At 42.3% G+C, this 21,733-nt stretch overlaps 1 protein-coding gene across 7 annotated transcripts in view; it reads left to right on the top strand.

Moving 5' to 3' along the window:
- Nucleotides 1-21,733, top strand: part of akt3a (v-akt murine thymoma viral oncogene homolog 3a) — a 367,050-nt gene that overhangs the window by 116,706 nt on the left and 228,611 nt on the right. The window contains exon 3 of one of the 7 annotated variants that reach the window (XM_041216720.1): nt 3,841-3,952. The exons of the other annotated variants lie outside the window; for them this stretch is intronic. The gene's annotated coding sequence lies outside the window, so the exon portion shown is untranslated. The remainder of the gene's footprint in view (nt 1-3,840; nt 3,953-21,733) is intronic. 7 annotated transcript variants of the gene reach the window in all.

Genomic DNA, 21,733 nt, shown 5'->3' with positions numbered 1-21,733 from the left:
TTATCTGCTAAGTATGTGTAACACAGTTTAAAAACTACAGCCCAATGGAAACATCAGTAACATTGCATGGAGAGGGGATCTATCATTGGTCAGCTCAGCCAATATAATTGTTCCAGGTCAAGACAAATAACGTACAGTTCCATCAGGGCAAGCCATGACAAAGGACAAGGACCATCCAGCAGCATTTTGGATGGAGAGCAAGGGTGGGTCATACATTCATTATGTAAGTCAACATTCTAGTGAACACTGAAGTCAACCTTCTGGGGAATCACATTGAAATCCAAGTATTATTTGTGACTGCTGAGTAAAAATATCAAAGCTAAACTGTGCTGTAATTCATAACAATTTCAAACTTTGGTGAAAGAAAGATTGAATGGTCATTGTTAGTAAATACACGCAGGAAATACATTTACCTCTATTGTATGTAAAGTGTTTTTCACTAAAATTAGATAATTACCACGTGGCTAAAAACAGCACTATAGCCATGCTAATGGATAGTCAGCAATTTCTATTGGATAGCACTGGCCAAATTCATCTTTGCCTCTACTAGGAGTGATCAAGAAGTTACAGGCTTCGATCTTCCTACATAGGAACAAGAGTACTGTAGACCATTTAGTAAGATCATGGCTGATCTGCAACTTGCCTCCATTTATCTGCCTTGGTTCCATATCACTTAATGTCCTGCCTAATAATCTAACAGTCTCTGATTTGAAATTTTTAATTGATCTAGCCTCAATAACTTTGAGTCAGAGAGTTACAAATTTCCACTGTCTTTTTGGTAAAACTGACTCTAATCCGGCGATTCATTGGGTTGCACGCTCGCTTCTTGAAAGAGAAAGAGCAATTAAGGATGGGTGACAAATGCTGGCCTTGCCAGCGATGCCCACATCCCGTGAAAGTTTAAAAAAAAGACTTGCATTTATATTGTGCTTTTCATGACCACCGGATATCGTGCTTTACAGCCAATGAAGCACTTTTGAAGTACAGTCCCTGTAGTAATGTTGGAAAGTTGAGACTGATGTGGGCTCAAGCCCCATTCTGGAGGCCCGAGCACAAAATGCTAGGCTGACACTCCAGTATAGTGCTGAAGAATGAGACATTGCCCCGTATGCTCTCTCAGGTGGGTGTAAAAGATCCTGTGACAAGAGCAGGGGAATTATTTCTGTTTTCCTGTGTCTCATTTATTCCTCATTCATTGTAAACAGATTAGCTGCGCGATCATATTGCTTTTGTGGGAGCTTGCACTGCGCAAATTGGCTGTCGTGGTTTCTGTAGGGCAGTTTGAGACATAGAAATCATGAAAGGTGCTACAGAAATGCAAATCTTTCAGTACCTATTGTGAGAAGTGCCTCTTGACATCACACCTGAATGCCCAGCTCTGATTTTAAGTTATCCTTGCAGTTCTGTACCCCTCAGATCCTTTACATGAGCAACACCATGAGGTAAGTGTGTGTGTGTGTATCTTCCTTATCATTCTAAGCAGTTATTTTACAAAATTCATATCAAATTAATGTTTTTCCACACAGAATCAAGCTTGGTGGTAACCTGCTTACATTTTAACGATGGCAAAAAAAATGCTGTTGTACCAATCAGATTGACCTGGAGGTTTGTTAGAAATCAACAGTAACTATAAGACTCCCAGCTGCAGGGTTTTTAACACCATGTTAGGATCCCAGAGTCTCATTTAGCTCAGAGTCATGCTCAAACTAACAATAACCACAGGGTTCAGGAACTGAATCACTGCATACCATATGTCCTTTCCATTTGGGGCACTGAAAACAACCCAATTATTTTACTTATGCCATGAAGCAGGTTACTGGGAAAAAAAGTGAATTCTTTTGCATCCTATATTGAAGTTTCATCTTTTGACATGATTACTTTATATCAAGCGATCAGTGGCAATTCATTTTTGAAGTGCTATTGTTATGTAACGACTTCAAAATGTTTTAAGTTTAGATAAATGCAAAACTGGCTTACGCATTGTCTGTAATGGAGCAGTTTGTTATTAGAGCAGCACTACCTCCCCACTTCACAGTCCACATGGCATATACCATCAGTAGCCAAGAGGGGCCCTATTGGGCAAGTTTTCCCCTTTCCAATTTTTTCACCTAGATTCCACATGGAAAAACAGCCAATTAGGGAAACTATTGGAGGAGGTAGGTTTGGTTATGCCCATGAAAACATTGGTCAGTGCTTAATGAGAGAAGTAGTAAACATTCTCATGGGTAACTACTATTTTAATCACCTTGGCAATTCAATTTAGTTAGTTATTCAGTGATATCAATCTGCCTGGAAGTTGTGACTAGAACATACAAATCTCTTTTTTAAAAAAAAACTAACTTAAAATCAGTATAGAGCTAAAGAAAAAGGTACTGTTCTGGCAAAAGCAAAATACTGCAGATGCTGGAAATCTGAAACAAAAACAGAAAACGCTGGAAAAACTCAACAGGCTTGACAGCATCTATGGAGAGAGACTGTTCTGGTGTTGGGGTAGAAGAAAGCACTTTGTCTTTTGTCACTTTCTCCAAATTTTCACTACTAGATGAATTGGAGAAAGTTACCATGGACCATGCTGTCCTCAGCATTTCACTATCCCTTCCATGTGTGCACTTGTAGCTGGAGAATCTACTCCTTGTGGCTGAATTAATGAAAATTTCCTTCCTATTTCCCACCTCACTCAAATGCATTACAAATGGGTGAATAAGTGTGATGCTCTGATAATGGATTTTCCCCTTCCCTTGCTTGACATTACACAGTAGTCTTCCAATTGCACCAAAAGTCTCTATCCACGTTGGTGAGGGCATGAATCCCCATTGACGATTTCTAATGCTATATTGAAGTTCAAAGAGAAGTTTAGATTGCTTTGATAAACAACATAGACTATGTGGGGGGTAGGATTAGTGAGTTTGCGGATGACACAAAGATTGGCTGGGTGGTTAACAGTGAGGTTGAGTTTCTTGGGCTACAGGAAGATATAGACAGAGTGGTTAAATGAGCAGATAAGTGGCAGATGGAATTTAACCCTGAAAAGTGTGAGGTGATACAATTTGGAAGGAGTAACTTGACAAGGAAGTAATCAATAAACAACATGACACTAGCAAGTGCTGAGGAACAAAGGGACCTTGGCGTGTGTGTCCATAGATCTCTGAAGGCCGAGGGGCACGTTAGTGGGGTGGTGAAAAAGGCATATGGGACACTTGCCTTTATCAATCAAAGCATGGATTACAAAATTAGGGAGATCATGTTGGAGTTGTATAGAACCTTGGTGAGGCCACAGCTGGAGTCCTGTGTGCAGTTCTGGTCGCCGCATTGTAAGAAGGATGTGATTGCACTGGAGGGGATGCAGAGGAGATTCACCAGGATGTTGCCTGGGATGAAACATATAAGTTATGAAGAGAGTTTGGATAGACTTGGGTTGTTTTCGTTGGAGCAGAGAAGACTGAGGGGCGACCTGATCGAGCTGTACAAGATCATAAGGGGCATGGACAAGGTGGATAGGGAGCAGCTGTTCCCCTTAGTTGAAGGGTCAGTCACGAGGGGACATAAGTTCCAGTTGAGGGGCAAGAGGTTTAGGGGGGATGTGAGGAAAAACTTTTTTACCCAGAGGGTGGTGACGGTCTGGAATGCACTGCCTGGGAGGGTGGTGAAGGCGGGTTGCCTCACATGCTTTAAAAAGTACCTGGATGAGCACTTGGCACGTCATAACATTGAAGGCTATGGGCCAAGTGCTGGTAAATGGGATTAGGTATGTAGGTCAGGTGTTTCTCACATGTCGGTGCAGACTTGATGGGCCAAAGGGCCTCTTCTGCACTGTGTGATTCTGTGATTCTGTTTTTATAGGACTGGATAATAAGGAAGAGCAGCCAGGCCTCTGGAGACAAGATTATGGATGCCTGTGTCCAGCAGTAGCCAGTGCAGCATCCATTGTTACAAGCTGTTGGTGCTTGAAAAGGTGAGGGACCATTCCAGCAGATTATAGCTCTTACACAGACTAGTTTTTGAAGAATGTCTTTAATGTGAGGATGATCAAGAAAAACTACTTTTGACTGGATCCCATTTACTAGCAAAAATTCTGATAGCCGATGTATTTAGGAGGAATAAGATTGCTTCTTTGATATTTCCACATGTCACTGTATTCCTAGTAGTGTCTGGGTACAAGGAAGTTTGATAAATAGTTAGAAAAAATTCAATAAGGGTGCAATGATGTGGCTATGCTTAGTGTTGCACTCATCCCAGTTGCAATCGGAGCAACACTTTAGAAAGGCTTTTTTATAGTGAACAGGTTTGAGGAACTTGCCATTTTAAGGATGAAAGAAGTTGTGTTTATATAGTGCATTTTATATCTTCAGGACATCTTAAAGTTCTTCAGAACCAATGGATTACTTTTTCAGATTGTTTAAGGAGGTTTTCTTGTAATAATTATATTGTTTGTTGAGATTAATAGATTGATATCATAAGCTGAAAGCAGGAACTGGAGTAGAATGCTGATGAGGCCAGAATTGGAGGAGTACAGGTATGAGGGTTGCAGTGCCGGAGGGTGGGGCAAGGCCATGAAGGATTTTGAAATCAAGATGAGAATTTTTCACAGGAAAATTATATAATGGCCACTTTTTAATAAGTGTGAGTCTAGTAAATGTTAGAGGCATTTGGTGGTCCTTGCACATGAATCAAAGTTAACATGCAATCAATTAGGTAGGAAAATCATATATTAGCTTTTATTGTAAGGAGGTTGGAGTATCAGTAAAGAAGTCACAGAAATCATATAGGGCTTTGATGAGACCACATCATAGTACTGTGTACCGTTTTGGTGGCCATACCTAAGGAAGGATATACATGCTGTGGTGAGGGTGGGTGGGGGGGATTCACTATTAATTTGTGGGAAGAGACGGTTGTCTTATGAGGTGAGATCGAGTAAATGGGGGCTATGTTTTGTGGAATTTAGAATGAAGGATGATGCCAATGAAACGTATAAAATGTTCAGAGGGCTTGCCAAGGCAGGTGCTGGGAGGTTACAAAACAAAAACAAAAATACCTGGAAAAACTCAGCAGGTCTGGCAGCATCTGCGGAGAGGAACGCAGTTAATGTTTCGAGTCCGAATGACCCTTCAATAGAACAGTTCTGAACAGAACACAACAATACCCTGATCACCAGTGCCCAGTTTGTATTCCACCAGGGCAACTTGGCTCCTGACGTCATTATAGACAAAAGAACTGGACATGAGGGGTGACTGGCTGCTCTCAAAATCAAAGCAGCATTTGATCGAATGTGCCATCAAGGAACCCAAGTTAAATTGAAGTCAGTGGGAATCTGAGGAAAACTGTTCAGTGGTTGGAGTCATAGCTAGCACAAAAGTTGGTTGTGGTTGTTGGAACCCACTCATCTCAGCCCCAGGACATTTGCTGCAGGAGTTCCTCAGGTGGTGTCCTAGGCCAACCATCTTCTGCTTCATTAGTGGCTTACCCTCCATCATAAGGTCAGAAATGGGGATGTTTGCTGCTGATTGCAGTGTGTTCAGTATCATTCACAACTCCTCAGATACTAAAGCAGTCAGTGGTCATGCAGCAAAGTCTCACACCATCCTGACATGAAACTATATCACTGTTTCTTCACTGTTGCTGGGTCAAAACCCTGGGACTCCCTCCCTAACTGTTGTGTGGGTGTATTTACAACAGATGGATTGCAGCAGTTCATCACCACTTTCTCAAGGGAAATTAAGGATGGGCAATAAATGATGGCATTGTCAGAGAGGTGTTCATCCCATGAAAGAATTTTTTAAAACTTCAACAAGTGGTCAGCCATTTAAGACAGGAAGAGAAATTTCTTCACTTAAAAGGGTTAATACTTTGGAATTTTGTACCCGGTGTGCCTGCTTGTTCGTATATTAAAGGCTGAGATCTACATACTGTTGGACACTAAGTGAATTGAGGAATATGACCGCCAGCTGAGGCTACCCCTAGACAACCCGATCCCCTGATAGATCCTAACTTTTGTTTGTTTCGAGGAGAGTAGCTACCGAACAGAGTCACAGGAGTCAGCTGATGAACTTTTAGCAAGAGTAAAACATTGATTCGACAAGAAAAGATGAACTATGTTACAATTCTCCTTCACCCACAACTATACCATTACGGATATAAAGATTGGTAAGGATAACACAAGCTCCAAAAGCTAACTTATACTTTAATGTCCACAGTATGTATACAGTCCACGTACCAATATGCACCCTGTGGTGTCAGACACACAACACTCTAAAACCAAGTGACAGATGCCACCTCAACCAGATGGATCTCTCCTCAAAACCCCCCCCCCCCCCGCCCCCACCACCACCACCACCACCACCACCACCACCACACACACACACACACACGCAACCACCAGATGCTTGTTACACCGTGAGCCAACCAGTCTCACTGAATTCTGTCTTTCAACACTAGAGTTTCTGATCTCCACTTTCCAAGAACTTGCCTTGGAATCTTCTCCCAAACCAACGCTTTCTCTCACATGCCTTCTGCAAGGGTTCACGTCCAGGGTTTCTCTCCCCTGGATCACCACATACATTCAAGTAGTCTTCCACACACACTCTGACTCAGCTGTCAACAGTACATCACTACTTCACATGCCCACAGCAAAGAGTTACAGACCTTCAGCTGTCTCTTTGGACCTTCTTGCCTCTTGCAAGTTGTTCTCGCTTTAAATCTGCTTTCTGCAGCCTTTGTCTCCTCAAGTCTGAAGCTTGGAGCCCTTCTTCCTGCCTCTCAATCTTAACTTCATTTAACAGGAGCTTTTCCAGATTCCTGTCCTTCCCTTTGACTAGAAGGTGGCCTTGGGACTTTGTCCTGTTCCACTTCCCTGGATTTTGGGGTCCTTTTTTTAGCTTGGGACTGGCTATCTGTCCCCCTTACTCCCGTCTCTCCTCGTAGCTACTTTTAAAACCAACTGAACTCGGAACAGCTTGCCAAGTCAAAACTGCTGTTTCTAGTTTTTTCTGTGTATGTCTGTGGCTGGGACCTGCCTCTCTGGACCCCTGTTGCTCGGCAACAGCCCAGTTATTCTACTCTTGTGTTTGCTTAACTTAAAATCATAAACTCTCATCACAAATGCAGGCACCTTTAAAAGCGAAACTAAAACTCAACCTGACCTTTACTTAACACAGATATAGAAATATAAATCAAACATTAAAGCTAAAACTCATTCCTAACACCCACAAATACCAATGTAACTTACTTAAACTATCTCTCTCTCAACCCTGCTAGAACAATGACCTGGAAAAAATCAGCAGGTCTGGCAGCATTGGCAGAGGAGAGCACAGTTGACGTTTCGAGTCCTCATGACCCTTCAACAGAACCAAGTAAAAATAGGAAAGGGGTGAAATGTAAGCTGGTTTAAGCCGGTGGGGGGGGGGGGGGGGCCCTTCCCCATGCATACACAAAAGATGCAACACCTGCCCCTTCACTTCCTCTTTCCTCACCGTCAAAGGGCCCATACACTCCTTTCAAGTGAAGCAGCTTTTCACTTGCACTTCCCTCAACTTAGTCTACTGCAGTTGTTGCTCCCAATGCAGTTTCCTCTACATTGGAGAGACCAAACGCAGACTGGGTGACCGCTTTGGAGAACACCTTCAGTCTGTCCACAAGCGTTACCCAGACTTCCCTGTCACTTGCCATTTCAACACTCCACCCTGCTCTCTTGCCCACAAGTCTGTCCTTGGCTTGCTGCATTGTTCTAGTGAAGCTCAAAGCAAACTGGAGGAACAGCACCTCATCTTCTGACTAGGCACTTTACAGCCTTCTGGACTGAATATTGAGTTCACCGATTTTAAATCTTGAACTCTCTTCTCCATCCCTACCCACTTCCCGTTTCTTCCCCTTACTTTTTGTTTTTTCCAATACCTTATATAGATTTTTCTTTTCCCACCTATTTCCATTAGTTTTAAATGTATTTCCATCCATTGTTTATCTCTACCTTTTAGTATTCCCCCGCCCCCTCCCCACTAGAGCTATCTGTACCTTATCTGTCCTGTCTTCTACCCTTATTTAGCACATTCCTTTAGATAATATCACCACCTTCAACACCTCTTTGTTCTTTTGTCTGTGACAGCTATTGGTTATCTCCACCTATTACTGGCTACTTGTCTCAACTCCCCCCCCCCCCCCGCAAAACAAGCTTATATTTCACCCCTTTCCTATTTTTACTTAGTTCTGTTGAAGGGTCATGAGGACTCAATGTCAACTGTGCTTTCCTCAGTCGTTGCTGCCAGACCTACTGAGTTTTTCCAGGTATTTCTGTTTCTGTTTTTGTTTTGGATTTCCAGGACCTGCAGTTTTTTGTTTTTAGAACAATGACCTACCTTTCGTGCTAGATACATGGTCAGTTTGCATAGAGTGTCTAATATGGCTGTCGATACTAAATGTGAAGAGTTTATGCTATGTTCTTTAAAACTGAGGCCTATTGTGTGTTGCCCTCACAATCAAGTGTGTCTGCAGCCTTTTTTGTAGCCTGTAAGTTCTATTGGAGCTGTTTCAGTCTTTTACAATCCATTTATGTTTGGCTCAACAAGGATCAGTGGTTAGTTTTATGCAAACTATTTGGAAGTTTTGCCCCTGTAGGCTTTCATTTATTTCTAGTTGGAACCTTTAATTTAGTTCTTAAGTGAATGGAGCTACAGTTTGAACCTTTGCAATCATGTGATTTTGGGGGTATTTTTGCATGTAAAACTGAGATTTGTTTTGCCACGCAGCAATGGTGAATTGCAGATCTTTGTTTATAAACTGCATTTGATTTTGTGTTCAAATTGGGTGAGTCTTTAAGGTCATCTGGAGGCTGTTGCTCACAGAATCGTTATGGTACAGGAGGCGGCATTTTGGCCCATCGTGTCTGTACTGGTTTTTCAAATGAGCATTATGACTCAGTGCCATTCTCCTGTCTTTTCCTTGTAACCTTGCACGTCGTTTCTATTCAAATAATCATCTAATGCCTTATTGAATGCCTCAATTGAACTTGCCTCCACCACACTTCCAGGCTGTGCATTCCAGACCCGAACCACTCACTGTGAAAAAGTTTTTTCTCGCATTGCATTTGCTTCTTTTGCCAATCACTTTAAACCTGTGCCCCCTCGATCTTGATCCGTTTATCTACCCTGTCCAGGCCCCTCATGATTTTGAATGCCTCTATCAAATCTCCTCTTAGCCTTCTCATCTCTAAGGAGAATAGCCCCAACTTCTCCAATCTATCTTCATAACTGAAATTTCTCATCCCTGGAACCATTGTTGTAAACCTCTTCTGCATTCCAACGCGTTTACATCCTTCCTGTATCAATACTCCAGCAGTAAGATCTGAGCTGTTATATACAAGTTCAACATAATCTCCTTGCTCTTTACCCTATTCCTCTATTAATAAAGCCTAGGATACGATATGCTTTATTAACTGTTCTCCACCTGTCCTGCCACCTTCAAAGACTTATGCACATATACACCCAGGTTCCTCTGCTTCTGCATATCCTCTATAGTTGTACCTGTTATTTTATGTTGTGTCTCCATGCTCTTCCTTCCAAGATGAACCATCTCCCACTTCTCTGCATTGAACTTCACCTGCCACCCATCTGTCCACTCCACCAACTTGCCTAAGTCCTTTTGAAGTTCTACACTGTCCTCCTCACTGTTACAATGCTTCCAAGTTTTGAACTACCCGCAAACTTTCCAGTTGCCCTCTGCACGCCAAGGTCTAGATCATTAATATTTATCAGGAAAGCAAGGGTCCCAGTACTGACACCTGGGGAACTCCGCTACCAACTTTCTTCCAGCCTGAAAAATATCCATTAACCATTACTTGCTATTTCCTATTACTCAGCCAATTTTGTATCCATGTTGCTACTGTCTCTTTAATTCCATGAGCTATTACTTTTCTCTCAAGCCTGTTGTGCAGCACTGTATCGAATGCCTGTTTCATTTGGGTCTAGAAATTGTCACATTTTCATCCAATATCACACGGAGAGTGGAGCACCATTTTTAATACAGTCAACTCCCGTCGTTCGTGAATGTTCTGGTTCCACAAAATCTCGTGAAGGGTGAAATCGTGAACAGTGAACTTGCGCATGCGTAGAGATAGTACCTATGCAGTGCGTGCTTTATACATGGGAAAGTCATGGGAAAGGTGAGAGTTTAACATTCGAAATCTCAGCAAAGTTTTGGGGCAGGTAACTGCAATTTGGTGTACATGCACATTTGCGTAGGCAAACAAATTTACGATACAGGGGTTTGCGAATGACGGTGGTTGACAGTATATCGATCCTTGTTGAATCCAAAAGTTCCATGGAATCTTAAATGAAGCAAGTTGGGAATGGTGTCAGTTATATATTTCCTATAGTTTTGTCTCATGACAAAGTCAAAGATTAAGTAACCAATCCAGCAGGTCTACTTAGATGGTGGACCATATAGAAACAGACAGCCATTCAGCCTTCATTATTTTGTTAGCCATGGCAGATTTTATAATTCCAATTCTGTAATTTTTCCATACAATCGTAAAACTACTAAAGTATATGCCATTGTGGCTCAATGGCAGCTCTCTTAGCTTGTAAGGCAGAAGTTTGGGGTTTAAGCTCAAATTCAGGATTTAAGCATTGAATCTAGGCTAATGCTTCAATGCATTACTGTTTGCATTGTCAGAGGTGTCATATTTTGAAGAGATTTTCTGTAAAAACCCACGAGTCCTATTGTCTAATGTTCCTCTCAAAAAGCATACCTATAGCATTTGTTTGGAGTTTGACTTGTAGTGTAGCTGTTTTGGCCTTTGATTACCCATTTCCATAAGACATAGGAGCAGAAATTAGGCCCTTTGGCCCATCAAGTCTGCTCTGCCATTCAATCATGGCTGATAAATTTCTCAACCCCATTCTCCCGCCTTCTCCCTGTAACCTTTGATCCCCTTACCAATCAAGAACCTAACTATCTCGGTCTTAAATACACTCAATGACCTGGCCTCCACAGCCTTCTGTGGCAATGAATTTCATAGATTCACCACCCTCTGGCTAAAGAAGTTTCTCCTCATCTTTGTTCTAAAAGGTCTTCCCTTTACTCTGAGGCTCTGCCCTCGGGTCCTAGTCTCTCCTACTAATGGAAACATCTTCCCCACGTCCGCTCTATCCAGGCCTTTCAGTATTCTGTAAGTTTCAATCAGATCTCCCCTCATCCTTCTAAACTCCATCGAGTATAGACCCAGAGTCCTCAAACATTCCTCATTTGTTAAGCCTTTCATTCCTGGGATCGTTCTCGTGAACCTCCTCTGGACCCTCTCCAGGACCAGAGCATCCTTCCTGAGATACGGGGCCCATCTGTCTGTGTCGGTGGTCTTACACTATAAATTTGACAATTCTATTTGGTCTCCTTTCCAGCCTCCCACCTTGCACTCTATAATCTTCAACTCATCCAAAGCTTGTTTAATCTTATCTTGTACCAAGTCCCATTCACCAATCACCCCTGTGCTTGCTGACCTAAATTGGCTCCTGGTCCAGCAATGCCTTGATTTTAAAATTATCATGCTCATTTTTAAATTGCTCCATTCTCTTCCCATCTCTAACCTCTGCCAGCCCTACAATCTTCCGAGATGCTCCAATTCTTGCCTTTTGCGCACCCTTGATTTTAATCACCTCACCAAACTTTTGATAATTTGTCCTAAGAGCTCCATGTGGCTCGATGTCAAATTCTGTATAGTAATGATCCTATGAAATGTCTTGTAAGGTGCTATATAAATGTAAGTTGTTATAAAATGCATGCTGTTGCACATGATACCTTGGCACAATTTGAAGATGATCGTGGATTTTGGTTGACCTGGCCACCCTCTTCCCTTCAACCAACACTTGAAAAGATTAACTGATCATTTATCACATTGTTTTGTGAAACCTTGCTGTGTGCAAGTTGGCATCCAAGTTGATCTATACAACTGAGACTGTTTCAACATGGTTCATTGGGTGCGAAGTGCTTATTCACACCCACACAAATTGATTCGGTTGAGCTTCAATTCCCTTACTCTATACCTAAATGCTGGCACCATTGGCAAGGGATCATGTGTTTATATGCACATGCAGAGAGTTATTAGATCAGAAGGACAAGGAAACATGCAGTAGCATAGCTAACCAGATTTATTCATGCAATTGTAACCTCACAATTTTTCGATATTTACAGAGGTAACCCAAATTTTGCAGTAGTAATGATGGTGAAACTGTCAGCGATCGCTGTTGTTGCACCCCCCCCCCCCCCAAACCTAACTACTACTTCTGGATTCTGCAATGAAAGGCATAAATCCAGCAGTTTACATCGGATTACATAGGACATATACCGCAAGCAGACTATCCAGGCCAAATAGACCATGGCAGCATCGGCGGAGAAGAAAAGAGTTGATGTTTCGAGTCTTCATGACCCTTCAACAGAACTGAAGTTCTGTTGAAGGGTCATGAGGACTCGAAACGTCAACTCTTTTCTTCTCCGCCGATGCTGCCAGACCTGCTGAGTTTTTCCAGGTAATTCTGTTTTTGTTTTGGATTTCCAGCATCTGCAGTTTTTTGTTTTTATCAAATAGACCATGGCTCTGTTTATGCTTCATTTCAACCCTCCTCTTATCTTTCCCCATCAAAATATACCATCGTAACCCTCTATTCTCTTCCCCCTCATACGCTTGTCTAGCTTCTCCTCAAATGCATCTATACTGTTTGTTTTAACCACTCCCTGTGGTAGTGAGTTTCACATTCTCAGCATTCTTTGGATATAGAGGTTTCTACTGAATACCCAGTTGGATTTTTTGGTGACTATCTTATATTGATGGCCTCGTGTTAAGCTCTTCTGCACAAGTATTTGCTTAATCAAAACCTTTGGTAATTTTAGATACCACTATTAGGTCACCCATTGGCTTTTTTCATGAGAAATCATCAAAATGTTACGAAGAGGTACAGAAGATAATCGAAAAGACCAATGGAATGCCTGTCTTTATATCGCGGACTACGATAAAAGTCATACTTCAGCTATACAAAACTCTGCTAAAAAACCACACCTAGGGTATGTGTTCTGTTCTGCACAGACCTTAGGAAGGATATATTGGCCTTGGAGGGAGTGCAACACAGATTTACTAGAATTGAACTTGGATTCCAAGGGTTATTGGGGAGGTGCTGGTATAGTGGTAATGTCAGTGGACTAGTAATCCAGAGGCCCAGGCTAATAATCTGGGGGCACAGGTTCAAATCCAACATGGCAGCTGCTGGAATTTTAATTGAATTAATAAATTTTGGAATTAAGAAAGCTAGTCTCAATAATGATGACCATGAAACGACTGTTGTAAAAACCCATCTGATTCATGTATGTCCTTCAGGGAAGGAGATCTGCCGTCCTCACCTGGTCTGGCCTACATGTGACTCCACAGCAATGTGGTTGACTCTTAAATGCCCCTTTAAATGCCCTCTGAAATGGCCTAGCAAGCCACTCAATTGCATCAAACCACTGCAGAGCCTAAAAGGAATGAAACCAGATGGACTACCTGGCATTGACCTACGCACCAAAAATGACAATGGCAAACTGCCCTGTTGATCCTGCAACATCCTCCTTTATTAACATCTAGGGGCTTGTGCCAAAATTCAGAGAGCTGCCCTCCAGACTAGTCGAGCAACAGCTTGACATAATCATACTCACTGAATCGTACCTTACAGACAATGTCCCCCCAGACACCACCATCATCATCCCTGGGTGTTCTGCCCTGTCCCACCAACAGGACAGATCCACCTGAGGTGGGGGCACAGTGGTATGCGGGCGGGGGGTGCGAAGTTGCCCTGGGGGTTTTCAACATTGATTACAGACTCCAGGAATTCTCATGGCTTCAGGTTAGACATGGATAACGAAACCTCCTGCTGGTTACCATCTAGCTGATGAATCAGTTCTTCTCCATGTTGAACATCAGTTGGAAGAAACACTGAGGGTGGGATGGGCACAGAATGTACTCTGGGCAGAGGATTTCAATGTCCATCACCAACCGTGACACGGTAGCATCAATTCTGACCAAGCTCTAAAGGACATAGCTGCTAGACTTTGTCTTTGGCAGGTGGTGTGGGAATCAACAATAGGGAAAAATCCACTTGCCCTCGTCCTCACCAGTCGACCTGTCAGATGCATTTGCCCATGACTGTAATGGTAGGAGTAACCACCTCACAATTCTTGAAGAGACGAAGTACCATCTTCACATTGAGGATATCCTCCATCAAGTTGTGTGGTACTACCGCTATGCTACATGGGATAGATTTCAAATAAATCTAGCATCTCAAAACTGGGCACACATGGGCTATCAACAACAGCTGAATTGTATTTGACCATAATCTGTAACCTCATGGCCTGGCTTATCCCTCATTCTACCATTACCATCAGTCCAGGGGATCAACCCTGGTTCAATGAAGAGTGCAGGGGAGCATGCCAGGAGCAGCACCAGACATAACTAAAAATGTGTCAACCTGGTGAATCTAATCTACAACACAGGCTTACTTGAATGCCAAACAGTGGAAACAGCATGTGATAGAGCTAAGCGATCCCACAAGCACCAGATCAAATCCAAGTTTTACAGTCCTGTTACACCCAGACATAAATGGTGGTGGACAATTAAACGACTAATAGGAGGATCCACAAATCCCCTATCCTCAGTGATAAGTGAAAAAGACAAGGCTGAAACATATATAGCCAGAAGTGCCAGGTGGATGTCCTTCTCAGCCCCAGAATCACAGATGCCAATTTTTAGTCAAGTCGATTCACTGGAAATGATATCAAGGAATGGCTGAAGATACTGGATACTACAAAAGGGCCCAGACAACATTCTAGCAATAGTACTTGTGCTCCAGAATTAGCTGTGCCCCTAGCCAAACTGTTCCAGTCCAACTACAACACTGACACCTCCCCGGCAATGTGGAATATTGCCTGGTTATGTCCTATCCTCTAAAGCAGGACCAATCCAACCCAGCCAAATACCACCCCATCAGTCTACTGTCTATCATCAACATAGTGATGAAAGGTGTCATCAATAGGGCTTTCAAATGGCACCTGCAAAGCCATAACCTCACTGGCACTCAGTTTGAGTTCCACCAGGGACACTCAGCTCATGATCTTATTACAGCCTTCATCCAAATGGACGAAAGAGCTGAACTCAAGGTGAGGTGAGAGTGACCGCCCTTGACATCAAGGCAGCATTTGACCGAGTGTGGCATCAAGGAGCCCTAGCAAAACTGGAGTCATTGGAAATCATGGAAATCTCTCCACTGGTTGGGGTCATACCTAGCACAAAGGAAGATAACTGTGGTTGTTGGAGGCCAATCATCTCAGCCCTGGGATGTCGCTGCAGGAGTTCCTCAGGGTAGTGTCTTAGGCCCAGCTATCTTCAACTGCTTCATCAATGACCTTCCTTTCATCATAAGGTCGGAAATGGGGATGCCCGCTGATTGCTTCATTATCTGAGGGAGTCATGAATGGTGCTGAATGTTGTGCAGTCAGTGTCCATCTGCAGCAAGAACTGGACAACATTCAGGCTTGGGCTGACAAGTGGCAAGTAACATTTACACCTTGCAAATGTCAGGCAATGACCATCTCCAACAGGGGAATCTCTCCTTAACATTCTTTTTATTAATTTATGGGATGTGGGCATTGCTGGCTAGGCCAACATTTGTTACCCATCCCTAATTTGGTTTTGAGAAGGTGGTGGTGAACTGATGCCTTGAACCGCTGCAGTCCCTGTGGTGTAGGTACACCCACAGTGCTGTTAGGGAGAGAGTTGCAGGATTTTGACCCAGTGACAGTGAAAGCATGGTGATATATTTTCAAGTCAGGATGGTGAGTGGCTTGGAGGGGAACTTGCAGGTGGTGGTGTTCCCATGTATCTGCTGCCCTTGTCCTTCTAGATAGTAGTGGTTGCGGTATTGCCATCGCTGAATCCCCCACTATCAACATCCTAGGGGTTATCATTGACCTAAAACTGAGCTGGACCAACGACATAAATACTGTGGTTGCAAGAGCAGGTCAGAGGCTGGCAATTCTGCAGCGAGTAACTCGCCTCCTGACTCCCCAAAGCCTGTCCAACATCTACAAGGCACAAGTCAGGAGTGTAATGGTATACTCTCCACTTGCCTGGATGAGTGCAGCTAACACACCATCCTTATGTGGAACGATATCGCTTTTCCTTCGCGGTGGCTGGGTCAAAATCCTGGAACTTCCTTCCTAACAACAGTGTGTTTGTGTGTGTGTTCCTACAATGTGTGGATTGCAGCACTTTCAGAACAAAGCTCACCACCTTCTCAAGGGCAGTTCGGGATGGGCAAGAAATGCTAGTCTAACCAGCAACGACTGTATCCCATGAAGGAATAAATAAAAAAAGAGGTGAGATTAAACAAAGGTTGTATTTCTTAGAATTTAGAAGGTTGAGGGGTGATTTAATTAAAGGTTTCAAGCTGTGGAGGGAAACTGGGTAGATGGAGAGAAACTATTTCTGCTGTTTGGTGAGTCCAGTACTAGGGGGCAGTGACTAACAATTGGACCCTTTCGAGAGTCAAATGTGGAAACACTTCTACTTGCAAATGGTGGCAGAAGTTTGTAGCTATAAGGCAATAAGACGTAGGAGTAGAAGTAGGCTATTTGGCCCATTGACTCTGCTCCACCATTCAATGAGATCATGGCTGATCTGATAATTCTCAGCTCCACTTTCCTGCCTTTTCCCCATAAACCTAAATTCCCTTAACTGGTTAAAAATCTGTCTATATCAGACTTGAATATACTTAACAACCCAGCCTCTACGGTAAAGAATTGCACAGATTCACTATCCTCCAAGAAGAAATTTCTCCTAGTCTCTGTCTTAAATGGGCAACCCCTTATTCTGAGATTTTGCCCTCTGATCCTAGACTGTCTCACAAGGGGAACCAACCTCTCAGCATCTACCCTGTCAAGCCCCCTAAGAATCTTATGTTTCAATTAGGTTGCTTCTCATTCTTCTAAACTCCAATGAGTACAGGCCCAACCTACTCAACCTCTCCTCATAAGAAAATCCCTCCATATCTGGGATCAATCTAGTGAACCTTCTCTGGACTGCCTCTAATGCCAGTATATCTTTGCTTAGAAAAGGGGACCAAAACTGCTCTCAATATTCCAGCTGTGATCCAACTAGTGCCTTGCATTTTTTTAGCAAGACTTCCCTATTTTTATACTCTTTCCTTTGAAATAAAAGCGAACATTCCATTTGCCTTCCCTGTTACCTGCCGAACTTGTATGCTAGCTTCTTGTGATTCATGCACAAGGACCCCCAAATCCCTCCATGCTGCAGCTTTCTGCAGCCTTTCCCACTTAAATAATATTCAGCTCCTCTTATTTTCCCTGCCAAAGTGCATAACCTCTCATTTTCCCACATTATATTCCATCTGCCAAGTTTTCGCCCGCTCACTTAACCTGACTATATCCCTCTGTAGTCTCTTTGTATCATCCTCACCATTTGCCTTCCCACCTATTTTTGTGTCATCCGCAAACTTGGTGATAGTACATTCACTTCCCTCATCCAAGTCAATAATGTATATTGTAAATAATTTTGGCCCCAACACTGATCCATGTGGTACTCCACTAGTTACAGGTTGCCATCCTGAAAATGGCCCCCTTATCCCAGCACTCTGTCTCCTATTAGTTAGCCAATCCTCTATCTATGCTTGTGTACTACCTCTAACACCATGGGCTCTTATCTTATTAAGTGGTCTTATGGTTGGTATCTTATAAAACGCCTTTTGGAAATCCAAATACATTACATCTACTGGTTCCCCTTTATCTATCCTGCTTGTTCCTCCCTCAAAGAATTCTAATGAATTTGTCAGGCATGAAGCCATGCTGACTCTGCTTGATTATGTTATGCATTTACAAAAGAAATAGGAGCAGGAGTAGGCCATTCGGCCTCTCAAGCCTGCCCCATCATTCAATAAGATCACAGCTGATCTGTTCCAGGCTTCAACTCCTCTTTCGTGTCAGCTCCTCATAGCCTTCAACTCCCCAATATTTTAAAAATCCACCTACCTCCTTTTTAAGTACTTTGTGACCTAGCCTCCACAACTCTGAGGTAGAGAATCCCAGACATTCACCACCCTCTGAGAGAAGAAATTTCTTCACATCTCAGTTTTAAATGAGTGTCCCCTTATTCTGTAACTATGTTCCCTAGTTCGAGATTCCTCCACTAGTGGAAACATCTTCTCAACATCCAGCCTGTCAAGCCCCCTCAGAATATTGTACGCTTCAATAAGATCACCCCTCATTCCTCTAAACTCTAATGAATAAAGGCCTAACCTGTTTAGCCATTCTTGATATGTCAACCCTTTCATCCCAGGAATCAGCCTAGTGAATCTCTTTTGAACTGCCTCCAATGCCAGTATATTCTTTCTTAAATATGGGGACCAAAACTTTATACAGCTATCCAGATGTTCCCTCACCAACACCCTGTACAGCTGTAACAAGACTTCCCTATTTTTAAACTCTAACTCCCTAGCAATACAGACCAAAGTTCCATTTGCCTTCTTAATTACTAGCTGCACCTGCATGCTAACTTTTTGTGTTTCATGCACAAGAATATCCAGATCTCTGTGCTGCACTTTCTTTTGGAGTCTCTCTCCATTTAAATTTGAGCCTGCCTTTTCTTACCAAAGTGCATGACCTCTCACTTTCCTACATTAAATTCCATCTGCCAAGTTTTTGCCCACTCACTCAACTGGCCTATATCCCCTTGCAGATTCCTTATATCCTCATCACAACATGCCCTCCCACCTATTTTTGTACTATTAGCAAATTTGGATGGATTATACCAAGTCATTAATATAGATAGCAAATAATTAAGGCCCTAGGACTGATCCTTGTGGTACTCCACTAGTTATGTCTTTCTAACTTGAAAAAGACCCATTAGCCCTGACTCTGTCTTCTGTGTGTTAACCAATCCTTAATCCATACTAATACATTATCCCCAATAACGTGAGCTCTTATCTTGTCCAATAACCTTTTTATGTGGCACCTTATTGAGTGCCTTCTGGAAATCCAAATACACTATACCTATCGGTTCTCCTTTATCAACTCTGTTTGTTATATCCTCAAAGAACTCTAGAAAATTTGTCAAACATGATTTCCCTTTCACAAAACCTTGTTGACTCTGTTTGATTGCGTTAAGCTTTTGTAAATGTCCTGCTATTTCTTCCTTAATAATGGACTCAAGCATTTTCCCAATAACAGATGTTAAGCTGACTGGCCTATTGTTTCCAGCTTTTTGTCTCCCTCCCTTCTTGAAAAGTGGCATCATATTAGCAATCTTCCAATTCGCTGGGAACCTCCCAGAATCCAGTGAGTTCTGGAATATTTTGACCAATGCCTCCACTATCTTTGCAGCCATCTCCTTTAAAACCCTTGGATGCAGGCCATTGGGTCTTGATGACTTGTCTGCCTTTAGTCCCATTAGTTTCTCAAATACTTTGTCCCTCGTGATGGAGACTGTTACAAGATCTTTCCTCCTTGCTTACCTGATACCTTTGGAATGTTTATAATGTCCTCCATCGTGAAGACTGATGCAAAATATTGGTTTAAATTATCTGCCATTTCCCTGTTCCCTGTTATCAATTCTCCAGGTGTATCCTCCAAGGGTCCCACATTCACTTTAGCTAATCTTTTTATATACCTGTAGAAGCTCTTGCTGTTTGTTTTTATATTTCTTGCCAATTTACTTTCATCAATTTTCTCCCTCTTCATTAATTTTTTAGTCATCCCTTGCTGGTTCCTAAAAAAAATTCCCAATTCTCTGGCCTACCACTAGTTTCCGTCGCTTTGTATGCCTTACTTTTTGATTGGATACTCTCCTTGACTGCCTTAATTAACCATGGGTGGCTCATCCTTCTCATCGAGTCCTCCTTTTTGACCGGGATAACTTTTTGCTGAGTGTTATGAAGTATCTGCTTGAATGTCTGCCACTGCTCATCCACTGACCTTCCTCTTAGCCTATTTCCCCAGCTTTGCTATTATATCCTTTATAATAGTCTCTAACATTTTCCCAATAACAGACGTTAAGCTAACTGGCCTGTGGTTAACTGTTTTTTGTCTCCTTTTTGAATAAGGTGTTAGATTGGCAGTTTTCCAATCCTCTGGAACTTTTCAAAAATCCACGGATTCTTGGAAGATGACTACATGTGCATCCAGTTACTCTGCAGCTACTTCCCTTAACATCCTCAGATGCAACCCATGAGGCCCAGGCGACTTATTGTTTTTAGTCCCATTAGTTTCCATGGTACTTTTACTCTAGTGATAATTTATTGTATTTATTTCCTCCCCCCACTTTTGCCCTTTGATTATTTCGTATTTTTGGAATACTGTTTGTGTTTTCTACAGTGAAGACTGATGCAAAGTATTTATTGTACTCCTCTGCTATTTCCTGGTTCCCCATTATTGTTTTCCCAGCCTCATTCTTTAAGAGGCCTATGTTCACTTTGGCCTCTCTCTTCCTCTTTATATATTTAAAGAAGTTCTTACTGTCTGTTTTTATATTTTTTGCTAGTTTACCCTCAAAGTTTATTTTCTCCCTCTTTATTACTTTTTTGGTCATCTTTTATTGACTTTTAAAACTTTCCCAATCCTCTGGTTTACCACTAATCTTTGCCACATTGTATGCTTTTTCTTTCAATTTGATACTATCCTTAACTTCCTTGGTTAACCATGGTTGGTTTAGCTCCTTCCTAGAATCCTCCTTCCTCACTGGGATTTATCTTTGTTGTGAGTCATGAACTATTTTCTTAAACGTCTGCCATTGTTCATCAATCGTCTTTTCTGCTAAGCTCCTTTCCCAGTGCACTCAAGCCAACTCTGCCCTTGTTTCTTGGTAATTACCCTTATTTAAGTTTAGCACAATTGTTTCTAACCCAAGTTTCTCACACTCAGACAGAATGCTAAATTCTTCCATGGTATGGTCACCGTTTTAGCTCTTTCCTAAATGGCAATTGATGCTTGATTGTAAATTTAAATCTGTGACTGGATTTCTGCTAACCAGTGAGGTGTTTTAAATTTCCCGGCAAACTTGCGAGATCTTGGTATAACCGCTTTAAGTCTTGCGTGTAATTATTGTGAACAATAATTATTAAATCTGCGAAGGTCAGTATCACGGCCTCTGCAGAGACTGATAAACTTTTGAAGAGAAATCAAACTTCCAGTTATTAGGTAAAAGAAGATCACATAGGAACAGGAGTAGACCATTCAGCCTACTGGCTGAATGGCTTTGCCATTCAATTGGATCATGGCTGATCATCTGTCTCAATGCCACTTTCCCGCAATATCTCCATATTCCTTGGTGTCATTAGTCTCCATAAATCTATCGATTTCTGTCTTGAATGTGCTCAATGATTGAACTTCCACAGCCCTCGGGCAGAGAGTTCTAAAGGTTCATCAGCCTCTGAATGAAGAAATTTCTCCTCATCTCAGTCTTAAATGGCCTACCCCTTATCCTGAGATTATGTTCCCTGGTTTTAGACTTGCCTGCCAGGGGAAACATCTCATGTACATCCACCCTGTCACGCCCCATAAAAATTTTATAAGTTTCAATAAGGTCACCCCTCATTCTTCAAAGTTCTAGAGAATACATACCCAGTCTCCTTAGTCTCTCCTCATACGACAACCCTACCGCCACAGGGATTAATCTGGTGAACCTCCGTTGTACTCCCTCTATGGCAAGTATATCCTT

This window comes from Carcharodon carcharias, chromosome 2 (assembly GCF_017639515.1).
Source record: "Carcharodon carcharias isolate sCarCar2 chromosome 2, sCarCar2.pri, whole genome shotgun sequence".
NCBI classification, from domain to species: domain Eukaryota; kingdom Metazoa; phylum Chordata; class Chondrichthyes; order Lamniformes; family Lamnidae; genus Carcharodon; species Carcharodon carcharias.
The sequence above is the reverse complement of the archived record's forward strand: the minus strand, read 5'-3'. Positions and strand labels throughout refer to the sequence as shown.